The 18,027-nt window shown below is 31.1% G+C and overlaps 2 protein-coding genes across 8 annotated transcripts in view; one reads left to right on the plus strand and one right to left on the minus strand.

Moving 5' to 3' along the window:
• Window positions 1–18,027, plus strand: part of LOC127281673 (protein tincar) — a 179,076-nt gene that overhangs the window by 142,354 nt on the left and 18,695 nt on the right. The window lies entirely within an intron of this gene.
• LOC127281731 (COMM domain-containing protein 4) overlaps window positions 1–18,027 on the minus strand; it is a 103,551-nt gene that overhangs the window by 32,368 nt on the left and 53,156 nt on the right. The window lies entirely within an intron of this gene.

Below are 18,027 nucleotides of genomic sequence, written 5' to 3' on the forward strand. Positions count from 1 at the left end.
CGTTCGGGAATACCACCAATAAAATAGGGAAAAAGTTTCGAACAAAAAATGTATGGAACACTTTTTGATTGGTCCAGCGGATGCTGAGCTACACTCAAATCAATTTCGGAAAAAATTTTGAAAAATTAAATTTGCAAGATAATCGTTCGGGAATAACGCCATAGTGATTAGAAGAAAGTTCTGAACAAAAAATGTATGGGGGACTTTTTGATTGGTCCAGCGGATGCTGAGCTACAGTAAAAAACAAATTTGGAAAAAATTACAAAAAAATAAATTCGCGAGATAATCGTTCGGGAATACCACCAATAAAATAGGGAAAAAGTTTCGAACAAAAAATGTATGGCACACTTTTTGATTGGTCCAGCGGATGCTGAGCTACACTCAAATCAATTTCGGAAAAAATTTTGAAAAATTAAATTTTCGAGATAATCGTCCCGGAATACCATAACTGTCTTTAGCAAAAAGTAGCGAACAAAAAATGTATGGGGGACTTTTTGATTGGTCCAGCGGATGCTGAGCTACAGTAAAAAACAATTTGGAAAAAATTACAAAAAATTAAATTCGCGAGATAATCGTTCGGGAATACCACCAATAAAATAGGGAAAAAGTTTCGAACAAAAAATGTATGGCACACTTTTTGATTGGTCCAGCGGATGCTGAGCTACACTGAAATCAATTTCGGAAAAAATTTTGAAAAATTAAATTTTCGAGATTATCGTTCGGGAATAACGCCATAGTGATTAGAAGAAAGTTCTGAACAAAAAATGTATGGGGCACTTTTTGATTGGTCCAGCGGATGCTGAGCTACAGTAAAAAACAAATTTGGAAAAAATTACAAAAAATTAAATTCGCGAGATAATCGTTCGGGAATACCACCAATAAAATAGGGAAAAAGTTTCGAACAAAAAATGTATGGCACACTTTTTGATTGGTCCAGCGGATGCTGAGCTACACTGAAATCAATTTCGGAAAAAATTTTGAAAAATTAAATTTTCGAGATTATCGTTCGGGAATAACGCCATAGTGATTAGAAGAAAGTTCTGAACAAAAAATGTATGGGGGACTTTTTGATTGGTCCAGCGGATGCTGAGCTACAGTAAAAAACAAATTTGGAAAAAATTACAAAAAAATAAATTCGCGAGATAATCGTTCGGGAATACCACCAATAAAATAGGGAAAAAGTTTCGAACAAAAAATGTATGGCAAACTTTTTGATTGGTCCAGCGGATGCTGAGCTACACTCAAATCAATTTCGGAAAAAATTTTGAAAAATTAAATTTGCGAGATAATCGTTCGGGAATAACGCCATAGTGATTAGAAGAAAGTTCTGAACAAAAAATGTATGGGGGACTTTTTGATTGGTCCAGCGGATGCTGAGCTACACTCAAATCAATTTCGGAAAAAATTTTGAAAAATTAAATTTTCGAGATTATCGTTCGGGAATAACGCCATAGTGATTAGAAGAAAGTTCTGAACAAAAAATGTATGGGGGACTTTTTGATTGGTCCAGCGGATGCTGAGCTACAGTAAAAAACAAATTTGGAAAAAATTACAAAAAAATAAATTCGCGAGATAATCGTTCGGGAATACCACCAATAAAATAGGGAAAAAGTTTCGAACAAAAAATGTATGGCACACTTTTTGATTGGTCCAGCGGATGCTGAGCTACACTGAAATCAATTTCGGAAAAAATTTTGAAAAATTAAATTTTCGAGATTATCGTTCGGGAATAACGCCATAGTGATTAGAAGAAAGTTCTGAACAAAAAATGTATGGGGGACTTTTTGATTGGTCCAGCGGATGCTGAGCTACAGTAAAAAACAAATTTGGAAAAAATTACAAAAAAATAAATTCGCGAGATAATCGTTCGGGAATACCACCAATAAAATAGGGAAAAAGTTTCGAACAAAAAATGTATGGCACACTTTTTGATTGGTCCAGCGGATGCTGAGCTACACTCAAATCAATTTCGGAAAAAATTTTGAAAAATTAAATTTGCAAGATAATCGTTCGGGAATAACGCCATAGTGATTAGAAGAAAGTTCTGAACAAAAAATGTATGGGGGACTTTTTGATTGGTCCAGCGGATGCTGAGCTACACTCAAATCAATTTCGGAAAAAATTTTGAAAAATTAAATTTTCGAGATTATCGTTCGGGAATAACGCCATAGTGATTAGAAGAAAGTTCTGAACAAAAAATGTATGGGGGACTTTTTGATTGGTCCAGCGGATGCTGAGCTACAGTAAAAAACAAATTTAGAAAAAATTACAAAAAAATAAATTCGCAAGATAATCGTTCGGGAATACCACCAATAAAATAGGGAAAAAGTTTCGAACAAAAAATGTATGGCACACTTTTTGATTGGTCCAGCGGATGCTAAACTACAGTAAAAAACAAATTTGGAAAAAATTACAAAAAAATAAATTCGCGAGATAATCGTTCGGGAATACCACCAATAAAATAGGGAAAAAGTTTCGAACAAAAAATGTATGGCACACTTTTTGATTGGTCCAGCGGATGCTGAGATACACTCAAATCAATTTCGGAAAAAATTTTGAAAAATTAAATTTGCAAGATAATCGTTCGGGAATACTATAACTGTCTTTAGCAAAAAGTAGCGAACAAAAAATGTATGGGGCACTTTTTGATTGGTCCAGCGGATGCTGAGCTACAGTAAAAAACAAATTTGGAAAAAATTACAAAAAATTAAATTCGCGAGATAATCGTTCGGGAATACCACCAATAAAATAGGGAAAAAGTTTCGAACAAAAAATGTATGGCACACTTTTTGATTGGTCCAGCGGATGCTGAGCTACACTGAAATCAATTTCGGAAAAAATTTTGAAAAATTAAATTTTCGAGATTATCGTTCGGGAATAACGCCATAGTGATTAGAAGAAAGTTCTGAACAAAAAATGTATGGGGGACTTTTTGATTGGTCCAGCGGATGCTGAGCTACAGTAAAAAACAAATTTGGAAAAAATTACAAAAAAATAAATTCGCGAGATAATCGTTCGGGAATACCACCAATAAAATAGGGAAAAAGTTTCGAACAAAAAATGTATGGCACACTTTTTGATTGGTCCAGCGGATGCTAAACTACAGTAAAAAACAAATTTGGAAAAAATTACAAAAAAATAAATTCGCGAGATAATCGTTCGGGAATACCACCAATAAAATAGGGAAAAAGTTTCGAACAAAAAATGTATGGCACACTTTTTGATTGGTCCAGCGGATGCTGAGATACACTCAAATCAATTTCGGAAAAAATTTTGAAAAATTAAATTTGCAAGATAATCGTTCGGGAATACTATAACTGTCTTTAGCAAAAAGTAGCGAACAAAAAATGTATGGGGCACTTTTTGATTGGTCCAGCGGATGCTGAGCTACAGTAAAAAACAAATTTGGAAAAAATTACAAAAAATTAAATTCGCGAGATAATCGTTCGGGAATACCACCAATAAAATAGGGAAAAAGTTTCGAACAAAAAATGTATGGCACACTTTTTGATTGGTCCAGCGGATGCTGAGCTACACTGAAATCAATTTCGGAAAAAATTTTGAAAAATTAAATTTTCGAGATTATCGTTCGGGAATAACGCCATAGTGATTAGAAGAAAGTTCTGAACAAAAAATGTATGGGGGACTTTTTGATTGGTCCAGCGGATGCTGAGCTACAGTAAAAAACAAATTTGGAAAAAATTACAAAAAAATAAATTCGCGAGATAATCGTTCGGGAATACCACCAATAAAATAGGGAAAAAGTTTCGAACAAAAAATGTATGGCACACTTTTTGATTGGTCCAGCGGATGCTGAGCTACACTCAAATCAATTTCGGAAAAAATTTTGAAAAATTAAATTTGCAAGATAATCGTTCGGGAATAACGCCATAGTGATTAGAAGAAAGTTCTGAACAAAAAATGTATGGGGGACTTTTTGATTGGTCCAGCGGATGCTGAGCTACAGTAAAAAACAAATTTGGAAAAAATTACAAAAAATTAAATTCGCGAGATAATCGTTCGGGAATACCACCAATAAAATAGGGAAAAAGTTTCGAACAAAAAATGTATGGAACACTTTTTGATTGGTCCAGCGGATGCTGAGCTACACTCAAATCAATTTCGGAAAAAATTTTGAAAAATTAAATTTGCAAGATAATCGTTCGGGAATAACGCCATAGTGATTAGAAGAAAGTTCTGAACAAAAAATGTATGGGGGACTTTTTGATTGGTCCAGCGGATGCTGAGCTACACTCAAATCAATTTCGGAAAAAATTTTGAAAAATTAAATTTTCGAGATTATCGTTCGGGAATAACGCCATAGTGATTAGAAGAAAGTTCTGAACAAAAAATGTATGGGGGACTTTTTGATTGGTCCAGCGGATGCTGAGCTACAGTAAAAAACAAATTTGGAAAAAATTACAAAAAAATAAATTCGCGAGATAATCGTTCGGGAATACCACCAATAAAATAGGGAAAAAGTTTCGAACAAAAAATGTATGGCACACTTTTTGATTGGTCCAGCGGATGCTGAGCTACACTCAAATCAATTTCGGAAAAAATTTTGAAAAATTAAATTTGCAAGATAATCGTTCGGGAATAACGCCATAGTGATTAGAAGAAAGTTCTGAACAAAAAATGTATGGGGGACTTTTTGATTGGTCCAGCGGATGCTGAGCTACAGTAAAAAACAAATTTGGAAAAAATTACAAAAAAATAAATTCGCGAGATAATCGTTCGGGAATACCACCAATAAAATAGGGAAAAAGTTTCGAACAAAAAATGTATGGCACACTTTTTGATTGGTCCAGCGGATGCTGAGCTACACTGAAATCAATTTCGGAAAAAATTTTGAAAAATTAAATTTTCGAGATAATCGCCCCGGAATACTATAACTGTCTTTAGCAAAAAGTAGCGAACAAAAAATGTATGGGGCACTTTTTGATTGGTCCAGCGGATGCTGAGCTACAGTAAAAAACAAATTTGGAAAAAATTACAAAAAATTAAATTCGCGAGATAATCGTTCGGGAATACCACCAATAAAATAGGGAAAAAGTTTCGAACAAAAAATGTATGGCACACTTTTTGATTGGTCCAGCGGATGCTGAGCTACACTGAAATCAATTTCGGAAAAAATTTTGAAAAATTAAATTTTCGAGATTATCGTTCGGGAATAACGCCATAGTGATTAGAAGAAAGTTCTGAACAAAAAATGTATGGGGGACTTTTTGATTGGTCCAGCGGATGCTGAGCTACAGTAAAAAACAAATTTGGAAAAAATTACAAAAAAATAAATTCGCGAGATAATCGTTCGGGAATACCACCAATAAAATAGGGAAAAAGTTTCGAACAAAAAATGTATGGCACACTTTTTGATTGGTCCAGCGGATGCTAAACTACAGTAAAAAACAAATTTGGAAAAAATTACAAAAAAATAAATTCGCGAGATAATCGTTCGGGAATACCACCAATAAAATAGGGAAAAAGTTTCGAACAAAAAATGTATGGCACACTTTTTGATTGGTCCAGCGGATGCTGAGATACACTCAAATCAATTTCGGAAAAAATTTTGAAAAATTAAATTTGCAAGATAATCGTTCGGGAATACTATAACTGTCTTTAGCAAAAAGTAGCGAACAAAAAATGTATGGGGCACTTTTTGATTGGTCCAGCGGATGCTGAGCTACAGTAAAAAACAAATTTGGAAAAAATTACAAAAAATTAAATTCGCGAGATAATCGTTCGGGAATACCACCAATAAAATAGGGAAAAAGTTTCGAACAAAAAATGTATGGCACACTTTTTGATTGGTCCAGCGGATGCTGAGCTACACTGAAATCAATTTCGGAAAAAATTTTGAAAAATTAAATTTTCGAGATTATCGTTCGGGAATAACGCCATAGTGATTAGAAGAAAGTTCTGAACAAAAAATGTATGGGGGACTTTTTGATTGGTCCAGCGGATGCTGAGCTACAGTAAAAAACAAATTTGGAAAAAATTACAAAAAAATAAATTCGCGAGATAATCGTTCGGGAATACCACCAATAAAATAGGGAAAAAGTTTCGAACAAAAAATGTATGGCACACTTTTTGATTGGTCCAGCGGATGCTGAGCTACACTCAAATCAATTTCGGAAAAAATTTTGAAAAATTAAATTTGCAAGATAATCGTTCGGGAATAACGCCATAGTGATTAGAAGAAAGTTCTGAACAAAAAATGTATGGGGGACTTTTTGATTGGTCTAGCGGATGCTGAGCTACACTCAAATCAATTTCGGAAAAAATTTTGAAAAATTAAATTTTCGAGATTATCGTTCGGGAATAACGCCATAGTGATTAGAAGAAAGTTCTGAACAAAAAATGTATGGGGGACTTTTTGATTGGTCCAGCGGATGCTGAGCTACAGTAAAAAACAAATTTGGAAAAAATTACAAAAAAATAAATTCGCGAGATAATCGTTCGGGAATACCACCAATAAAATAGGGAAAAAGTTTCGAACAAAAAATGTATGGAACACTTTTTGATTGGTCCAGCGGATGCTGAGCTACACTCAAATCAATTTCGGAAAAAATTTTGAAAAATTAAATTTGCAAGATAATCGTTCGGGAATAACGCCATAGTGATTAGAAGAAAGTTCTGAACAAAAAATGTATGGGGGACTTTTTGATTGGTCCAGCGGATGCTGAGCTACAGTAAAAAACAAATTTGGAAAAAATTACAAAAAAATAAATTCGCGAGATAATCGTTCGGGAATACCACCAATAAAATAGGGAAAAAGTTTCGAACAAAAAATGTATGGCACACTTTTTGATTGGTCCAGCGGATGCTGAGCTACACTGAAATCAATTTCGGAAAAAATTTTGAAAAATTAAATTTTCGAGATTATCGTTCGGGAATAACGCCATAGTGATTAGAAGAAAGTTCTGAACAAAAAATGTATGGGGGACTTTTTGATTGGTCCAGCGGATGCTGAGCTACAGTAAAAAACAAATTTGGAAAAAATTACAAAAAAATAAATTCGCGAGATAATCGTTCGGGAATACCACCAATAAAATAGGGAAAAAGTTTTGAACAAAAAATGTATGGCACACTTTTTGATTGGTCCAGCGGATGCTGAGCTACACTCAAATCAATTTCGGAAAAAATTTTGAAAAATAAAATTTTCGAGGTTATCGTTCGGGAATAATGCCATAGTGATTAGAAGAAAGTTCTGAACAAAAAATGTATGGGGGACTTTTTGATTGGTCCAGCGGATGCTGAGCTACAGTAAAAAACAAATTTGGAAAAAATTACAAAAAAATAAATTCGCGAGATAATCGTTCGGGAATACCACCAATAAAATAGGGAAAAAGGTTCGAACAAAAAATGTATGGCACACTTTTTGATTGGTCCAGCGGATGCTGAGCTACACTGAAATCAATTTCGGAAAAAATTTTGAAAAATTAAATTTTCGAGATAATCGCCCCGGAATACTATAACTGTCTTTAGCAAAAAGTAGCGAACAAAAAATGTATGGGGCACTTTTTGATTGGTCCAGCGGATGCTGAGCTACAGTAAAAAACAAATTTGGAAAAAATTACAAAAAATTAAATTCGCGAGATAATCGTTCGGGAATACCACCAATAAAATAGGGAAAAAGTTTCGAACAAAAAATGTATGGCACACTTTTTGATTGGTCCAGCGGATGCTGAGCTACACTGAAATCAATTTCGGAAAAAATTTTGAAAAATTAAATTTTCGAGATTATCGTTCGGGAATAACGCCATAGTGATTAGAAGAAAGTTCTGAACAAAAAATGTATGGGGGACTTTTTGATTGGTCTAGCGGATGCTGAGCTACAATAAAAAACAAATTTGGAAAAAATTACAAAAAATTAAATTCGCGAGATAATCGTTCAATAATACCACCAATAAAATAGGGAAAAAGTTTCGAACAAAAAATGTATGGCACACTTTTTGATTGGTCCAGCGGATGCTGAGCTACACTCAAATCAATTTCGGAAAAAATTTTGAAAAATAAAATTTTCGAGGTTATCGTTCGGGAATAATGCCATAGTGATTAGAAGAAAGTTCTGAACAAAAAATGTATGGGGGACTTTTTGATTGGTCCAGCGGATGCTGAGCTACAGTAAAAAACAAATTTGGAAAAAATTACAAAAAAATAAATTCGCGAGATAATCGTTCGGGAATACCACCAATAAAATAGGGAAAAAGTTTCGAACAAAAAATGTATGGCACACTTTTTGATTGGTCCAGCGGATGCTGAGCTACACTCAAATCAATTTCGGAAAAAATTTTGAAAAATTAAATTTTCGAGATAATCGCCCCTGAATACCATAACTGTCTTTAGCAAAAAGTAGCGAACAAAAAATGTATGGGGCACTTTTTGATTGGTCCAGCGGATGCTGAGCTACAGTAAAAAACAAATTTGGAAAAAATTACAAAAAATTAAATTCGCGAGATAATCGTTCGGGAATACCACCAATAAAATAGGTAAAAAGTTTTGAACAAAAAATGTATGGCACACTTTTTGATTGGTCCAGCGGATGCTGAGATACACTCAAATCAATTTCGGAAAAAATTTTGAAAAATTAAATTTTCGAGATTATCGTTCGGGAATAATGCCATAGTGATTAGAAGAAAGTTCTGAACAAAAAATGTATGGGGCACTTTTTGATTGGTCCAGCGGATGCTGAGCTACAGTAAAAAACAAATTTGGAAAAAATTACAAAAAATTAAATTCGCGAGATAATCGTTCGGGAATACCACCAATAAAATAGGGAAAAAGTTTCGAACAAAAAATGTATGGCACACTTTTTGATTGGTCCAGCGAATGCTGAGCTACACTGAAATCAATTTCGGAAAAAATTTTGAAAAATTAAATTTTCGAGATAATCGCCCCTGAATACCATAACTGTCTTTAGCAAAAAGTAGCGAACAAAAAATGTATGGCACACTTTTTGATTGGTCCAGCGGATGCTGAGCTACACTCAAATCAATTTCGGAAAAAATTTTGAAAAACTAAATTTTCGAGATAATCGCCCCGGAATACCATAACTGTCTTTAGCAAAAAGTAGCGAACAAAAAATGTATGGGGGACATTTTGATTGGTCCAGCGGATGCTGAGCTACACTGAAATCAATTTCGGAAAAAATTACAAAAAATTAAATTCGCGACATAATCGTTCGGGAATACCACCAATAAAATAGGGAAAAAGTTTCGAACAAAAAATGTATGGCACACTTTTTGATTGGTCCAGCGGATGCTGAGCTACAGTAAAAAACAAATTTGGAAAAAATTTTGAAAAATTAAATTTTCTAGATAATCGCCCCGGAATACTATAACTGTCTTTAGCAAAAAGTAGCGAACAAAAAATGTATGTGGGACTTTTTGATTGGTCCAGCGGATGCTGAGCTACACTGAAATCAATTTCGGAAAAAATTACAAAAAATTAAATTCGCGAGATAATCGTTCGGGAATACCACCAATAAAATAGGGAAAAAGTTTCGAACAAAAAATGTATGGCACACTTTTTGATTGGTCCAGCGGATGCTGAGATACACTCAAATCAATTTCGGAAAAAATTTTGAAAAATTAAATTTTCGAGATAATCGCCCCTGAATACCATAACTGTCTTTAGCAAAAAGTAGCGAACAAAAAATGTATGGCACACTTTTTGATTGGTCCAGCGGATGCTGAGCTACACTCAAATCAATTTCGGAAAAAATTTTGAAAAACTAAATTTTCGAGATAATCGCCCCGGAATACCATAACTGTCTTTAGCAAAAAGTAGCGAACAAAAAATGTATGGGGGACATTTTGATTGGTCCAGCGGATGCTGAGCTACACTGAAATCAATTTCGGAAAAAATTACAAAAAATTAAATTCGCGACATAATCGTTCGGGAATACCACCAATAAAATAGGGAAAAAGTTTCGAACAAAAAATGTATGGCACACTTTTTGATTGGTCCAGCGGATGCTGAGCTACAGTAAAAAACAAATTTGGAAAAAATTTTGAAAAATTAAATTTTCTAGATAATCGCCCCGGAATACCATAACTGTCTTTAGCAAAAAGTAGCGAACAAAAAATGTATGTGGGACTTTTTGATTGGTCCAGCGGATGCTGAGCTACACTGAAATCAATTTCGGAAAAAATTACAAAAAATTAAATTCGCGAGATAATCGTTCGGGAATACCACCAATAAAATAGGGAAAAAGTTTCGAACAAAAAATGTATGGCACACTTTTTGATTGGTCCAGCGGATGCTGAGATACACTCAAATCAATTTCGGAAAAAATTTTGAAAAATTAAATTTTCGAGATTATCGTTCGGGAATAACGCCATAGTGATTAGAAGAAAGTTCTGAACAAAAAATGTATGGAGGACTTTTTGATTGGTCCAGCGGATGCTGAGCTACAGTAAAAAACAAATTTGGATAAAATTACAAAAAAATAAATTCGCGAGATAATCGTTCGGGAATATTACCAATAAATTGAGCAAAAAGTCTCGAACAAAAAATGTATGGCGCTATTTTTGATTGGTCCAGCGGATGCTTAGCTATAATCAAATAAATTTCCGAAAATTTTTCGAAAAATTAAATTTTCGATATAACTTCTTCGGAATACCGTAAATAAAATAGTCAAAAAGTTCTGAACAAAAAATGTATGGCGCACTTTTTGATTGGTCCAGCGGATGCTGAGCTACACTTATAAAATCATGGGAAACATTTTCGGAAATTTAAATAAATATTAACTTGAAGCAAATAATTTTTTAAACCAAATAATTGAAGTAAATAAACTGGATTTGAACCAATAATTTCTGTATTTGAAAAAAATATACCATTTCAATAATTGTTTGATAATTATTTATAATTATATCAATTAATTGATAATAATTATTCTCAAAATCTAATTATAATTTTCCAAAATTTCCACTGAATCAAAAAAATAAAATTCGATAAAAAAGACAGAAAAAATATTTTTTGAACACCACAATTGTATTACCACTACATAGAGAATGAAAAAAGGAAAGAAGAACATTTTTTAACATAAAAATATTGTATGTGAAGAACATAAAATGTGGAGCTTAAAAGTGTATTTCTCCATTGAAGTGGTTGGAAATGGCTTGGCACCTGACGTTTTAAAAGTGCCGCACTCGAAAGAGAGGAGAAAAAAAACCAAAAAAAGAAATGAACTTTTTCCAGTCGTGCACATTTTTTTTTTTGAAGTGACTCTTTATTGGTAAAGATAATCGTAATTTTTCCCAGTATAGTACCATTATCTGAGTGGGCATTGTGAGTATACGGACATTTTTCCGTGCTCACAATTTTTCCGGACGCTCAACGTTAGAGTGTGGTATAAACATAGAAATAACAGAGAATAGCAAGAAATAGCAGAACACACAACATAGTTTTGGTGTCTATGGCTATTTTCCGGAATTGCTATGTGTGCATCGTTTTCATGCAGCTCTATATATATAGAGAGAGAAGGGGGTTGCATTCCCCTTTCACACCCAGTCTCTAAAGCGAGGAAAATGGGTGTGCGGCCGTCACACAAGGGGGAATCGCTACACTATTGTTTCGCAATAAGCCACGTAGAAACTGTTAAACGCCAACCGGAATTCCCGGTTTGTCGCGCGCGCAATCTCGCTTCGTTGAGTAGCTTCGATTTACAGAAGGGCAGAGGGAAAACAAGAGACTAACGAAAAAATTGTTTTTTTTTCTCTGGAATTGATCTTTTATTTTTTTTGTGTGACTTTTTGTTATTTTTCAAATGTTTTTTTTTGTTTTGATTTTGAATTTTTTCTCGAGGTTTTTTTTCGGAGTGAATTATTTTAAGAATTTAGGAATAATATTTTAACTCCTCAAAGTAAGGTTAAATTTCTTAGAATTCATCTTAAAATCGGAGTGGTTTTTGGAACCTTTGGAGTAATCATCAAAATTATATTCAAATTTTTCAGAGTTATTTTAAGTTACTTAGAATATTTCTAAAACTTTTGAAATTATTTTCAGAACCCTTAGAGTGATTTTTAAATTCCTACGAGTAATAATAAATTATTTAGAATGCTCCTCTAAATTTTGGGAGTTATTTCCGTAACCCTTGGAGTGATTTTCAGTTCCTTATAATCTCTTTAAAACCCTCGAAACTATTTTTAGAACCCTTGGAGTGATTTTTAAACTCCTCAGAGTAATAATAAATTTTTTAGATTGTTCCTCAAAATTTTCGTAGTGATTTCCGTAACCCTTGGAGTAGTTTTACATCTTGGGAGTGATTTTCAATTTCTTAGAATGTCTTTAAAATCCTCGAAGTTAGTTTTCAAAACCCTTGGAGTGATTTTTAAATTCCTCAGAGTAATAATAAATTTCTTAGAATACTCCTCAAAATTTTTGAAATGATTTCCGTAACACTTGGAGTGATTTTCTGTTCCTTAAAATCTCTTTAAAATCCTCGAAATTAGTTTTAGAACCCTTGGAGTATTTTCCCATTTTTGGAGTGATTTTCAACTTCTCCGAATGTCGAATAAAACCCTCGAAATTACTTTTAGAATCCTTGGAGTAATCTTTAAAATTCCTCATGGTTCCTTCTAGTATTTTTTTTTGAATTCTTTGGATTTTCTTTCGATTTCTTTAAAATTGATTAAATTTTTTTTCAAAATTGATTAAAAATTTGTTTTCTCAAAAATTTTTGCCATTATAATATAATGAAAATTATGAAATTTCTCACTGTTTCATTCGATTTTGCCTATATCCCATAGTCTAGAGATGACTTTAATTGATTTTTGCGTTTATCACCATCGCTATATACCTGAAACGGAAATTTCACTTGAATATTGTCTGTCATATCTCGCTCATCGTATATGAACGTTTGATAATTCAATTATTATTCCAAAATTGTAGGATAGTCAATTCACCAGATCGAATCTGCTATTAATTCACCCACACACACAGTGATAACTGATATAGGACAGTCGATTTTCATCGAAACTCAACTTGAACAACTCAACTCAATTTGAGATGGAAATCTCATGTAAAATAAAATTACCAAAAAAAAAATTAATATTTCCATTTTAATTTTTTCTATATAATTTTCAAATATTGATCTAAAATTATATTTAATTAAATATATTTGCAAATAGAAAATAGTTAATTTTGTTTTAGAAATTAAAGAGTAGTATTTGATGTTTCATTTATTTAGCATATATAATTTAGTTAAATGAGACTGGTAATTATTATAATAAGGACCATGTTATAATTTCAGAGGGTCACTGGTTTAAAATAAATGCACCAACTTTGTCCAGCAAATATCATTCGCAGCATCCCATTAACACTGGTCCTATAGTTACCATGAAGTACTATGTATAGATATATATTTGCATATAGATACATATATACATAAAACGGGACAAAATGTTCTTGCGAAGAAAATTATATATATATATATATATATATATTTAGGTCTCTCTCACTATCTCTTTTCTGTGTGTGATATACGCAATGTTAATTTAGCAGCAAGAAAACTGCAACACTGCAACAAAACGCATTAGCTCAAAATGAGCAATTTGCGTCAATTTAATTACACAATGTTGCTGGTGGAAACATTTCTCTCTTGTCCAAAAGTTCATGTAATTATTAAACTCTTGGGCAAATAAGGTTAATGTGTTTATCACCAGTCCTCTGAAATTTTGCTAATTATTTATTAATTTATTTAATAATGAATACCCATTTTCAATTAAAAAATTTGTTTCTCTAAATCAAATAATAATTCAACATTATATAAATTAAATTTAATAATTAGTTTAATTTATTTTCCTTAAATGCAAATTAAATAAAATGATTAAAGGAAAGTGGAGTGGCATAATTTTTTTTCTATAAAAAAATTTTTTTTGACAATAAACTTTGATAATTTAATTTACAATAACACAATTACAATTAAAATAATCTGCAACGCTTATTATTTTAATCCAATTTTGCTTATTTTAATACCAAAATGGATTAAAGTAAGCAAAATTGGATTAAAATAATAAGCGTTGCAGCTTATTTTAATGCCTTTTAATTTTCTATGAAAATTGATTTTAAAAAAAGGAATTTTTAAGAGAAAAAAAAAATTTTTCTAAACTTTATACCACTGTTTTTATATACTATACTGGTAAACGAGAGGGAGAGAGAGAGAGAGAGAGTAAAAAAGAAGTAAGTCTTATATGGCAAAATGATTTTTATAACAAGGCGAGATACGATATTTACTCTTCCAACCTGGAAATGAGAGTTGGATCAAAGTGCAGAGCAGATATTTGCAATTCCGTCCACGAAGAACCATTTCGTCGTTTACGAGCTAGCTTTTCATTTCCCAGATATAACGAAACTTTGTACAGTATCTCGTCGTAACACTATAACAGAGATTCTCTTTTTTTTTTTACTCTCTATACTTTTTTTTCGCGCTGCTTTTTTCTCTATTAAAAAGTATATCATATAGAAATTCTCTATATATAGTTATCATTTGAGAAATGAAAAGTTTCTAAGGGCATTGCAGAAAGTTTTACTCTTTCTCTCTCTCTCTTCTCTCCCTGAGGACACACAATTCAATTTTCCAACCTTCGCTTCACTATATATACCAATCAGGTTGGAACATTTATGAAACACACACGTATATTGCTATAACTATAACCTCAAGTGGAAATTGACATTTTAATTGGTCTCGAGGAATAAATGCAATTATTGTACATTCCTTCCTTTATATATGTCAAACTTATATATATATGATTCAATCCCAATTTTCGAGAACATGTCACGATTCCCATTAAAACAATATTTCGAGTTTGTTGTTTCGATTCTCGTTGAAAGAAAATAGAAAGTTTTGTATTAAAAGGAACAATTTATTTTTAAGATGGTTTCGTAGTTTTTCCTCTTAAAATAATAGTAGAGTAATAATAATAATAATAATAATAATAATAATAATAATAATAATAACAATAATAAATAATAAATAATAATAGTAACAATAGTCACAGAGTAATTTTAAAATAAACAGTAGAAATATCCAGTTTTGGTCAGACAAGAATTTTTGAATTAGTAGAAAAGGTCATTTTTAGTCAGACATCTTCAGATTATTGTAAGTACGACTTTAGTAGTAACAGACATTTTGAGTCAGACTTTCCAGTCTTGGAAAATACCTCAGTAGTAAAGTCTGTTTTTGTCAGACAAGAAAACCTCAGAATTTCGTTTTCAGTAGTCAAATACCATTTTAGTCAGACAAAATGGTTAAGAATTATTTTTAATTTTGATAAAAGTGTTAAAATCGATATTTAGTTAGACAAATTTTAATATCTTAAAATTTTACCAGTAGAAAATTAGTTTTTAGTCAGACGGTAATTTTTGAATTAGTAGTAAATGTAATTTTTTAGTCAGACATTCAGATTTCTGTAAATTCAGTTTCAGTAGTAAAAGTTATATTAAGTCAGACTTTCCAAAGTATTGGAAAATCCCTCAGTAGTAAATTCTGTTTACGTCAGACAGAAATACACTAAAATATTCGTTTTTTATATTAAATGGCAGATGGTTTAAATTATCATATAAATGTAATAAAAGCAGTAACTTTTGTCATAAATAATATATTTATGAATTTTTACTGTAACTTAAAAAATAAAAATAAAAATACAAATTAATCGACTAATAAAAATTGGAAAATTTGAAATCGTGAAATAATTTTCTTTTTTTTTTCGTTGAAATTTTGCAATATCCAAGTGATAAATGAATATTACTGACATGAGGAATATATATCATTTTACACTCGAGACAAGAAAGTAATGTGTGTGAAGGGAAATAAATGGAAATGAACGAAAGAGAAAAGAGAAGTGATAAATAATAGCTTAATAGTAATTAATTCAAGTGTGATGTCGTGCATGAAGATTAGACTTTGTAATAAAAAAACACAATTTCAAAATTGATTTATACGGATAAATTTTCCAAAATTAAAAAGGCAGAAATATACCATGGAATAATAACAGTAAAAAAAAATATATATATATATATATAAATTTTAAAAAAGGGTACGAAAGTAAAAAAAAAATTCTGCATTTTATACATTATTAATAGAGGATGGGAATTCTCTATTTCCCTTTTGAGACTAGAATATAAAAGGATGGGAAATCTCTTAAAGATATCGAACCTTTTGTTTCGATAAAGTGCACTTTTCTTCTCTCAGGCTTCTATTAAATATTTAATTCACCTTTGCCTGTTTGAAAAAAAAAAATTTAACGAAGCAAGGAAGTAGCGCACTTAATGAGACGAAACCCCAATCGTAAATTCCATCACTCCTTTTCCGGGGGAAAAAGAGTGAGTATCGATGCCATTCATCTCAAATTGAATTTAAGCTTCTCAAACTTCAAGAGCAGTTATTTCCTTCAAAAAATAAAAATGGGGAGGGGAAGGGAGAAACTTATGACGAATTGAAGAATGCTTTCATTTTACCATTTCATTAAACAAATTAATTTCACGATGCTATTTTTATTTACCTCGTATATCTAAACCCCTATTTTTTAATTCATATTTTTCATTTTAATCATCTCTTATAATCAAGAAACTTTTAATTACATCAACAATTTGTTTCAAGTATCTGTTTATTAACGAATTTTTATTAAATTGTTATTTTTTTAATTATTTGATTATTATTTAATAATTATTACATAATTATTACATAATTATTACAGGAATTATTATTAAATAATTATTACAGAACAATTATTATAGGATAATTATTACAAGACAATTATTATAGGATAATTATTACAAGACAATTATTATAGGACAATTATTATAGAATAATTATTATATAGTAATTATTATTTTAATAATTATAAATAATTGTCGCTTATTTATTTAAATATATTTTCTAAGTTCAAATATTATAATCGACAGAAATTGCTATTTTGGCAAAATAAAAATACTTAAAAAGTTTATTAACAAAAGAAGATATAAAAAAGTTTTTATTCTATAATCATGTGAATGATTCATTTGAGATTGAAATCATTGAAACTGTTTGCAATTCAAGAAAATGATAAGATTCAACCTCTCTCAGAGAGCATCGGTGACGGAGAATTTTTTTTTTCGCGCACAACTCATAAATATTTAAGCATTTAGATTCTAGATTTACCTTCATAGAATAGTAAATGTATAAAATCACAATCTTGTTGGTTTGAAGAAAAAAAAAAAAAAAAAAAAAACTTTTCACAATTTCCATGGCAACGTCAACTTCTTAGATCCATTGGATTTTTTTTTTATATAAAAACAAAAAAGAAAAAAAAACGTGTCAAACGAAAATACGTATACACGTTCTTTTGAGACACGGTTCGTTTTATATCCCAAACCAAATAAAAAAAAAAAAAAAAGAAAAAAAACCAAGAGAGAACTTAATTTTCCTTTGGTCAAGTTTTCCACCTTGTTTTTATTCCACTCTGGTTCGTGGCAAAAATTGCGACTTACTTTTCAGCAGCAAAAAAAAAAGGGGGTTGGGTGAAAAAATCTCCGATTGAAAAGTAGAGAAAAAAAATTTTCTGCCAAGACAAAGTTTAAAAAGTAAAAAAGAAAATTCTGTTGGCATTTTTAGTACTATAATTATAATTATTTTTTATAAATTCTAAAATTATTTATAAAATTTTATAACTTATCATTTATGTAAATTTATTTATAAATTTTCATAAATTTATATTTATATATTTTATTTATAAACTAATAATTTTTTATCCTAAAATAAAAAAATTTATCGAAAATTGTTTTTTTTAACTAAAAAAGGAAAAATATTTTTTTTTTATTAATGTTTAAATCTCCATTACCAAAGATTACAAAAAAAGAAAATCGAAATGCGATTCAGAGTATATAAAAGAAAAATAAAAAAATGACTATATGTAGAAACAAGTAAAGCGTGTATTGCGCACAACGTGACTAGGTTTATCGTCGTGGATAATGCGGTGGTCGTATTTTCTCAGCAATTGCATCCTCGAATTGGCCACATCGGCGCAATGGTACGTACAATTT

The sequence above is a fragment of the Leptopilina boulardi genome, unplaced genomic scaffold, assembly GCF_019393585.1.
Source record: "Leptopilina boulardi isolate dan_hultmark-lab unplaced genomic scaffold, ZJU_Lbou_2.1 LbouV2_112, whole genome shotgun sequence".
NCBI classification, from domain to species: Eukaryota; Metazoa; Arthropoda; class Insecta; order Hymenoptera; family Figitidae; genus Leptopilina; species Leptopilina boulardi.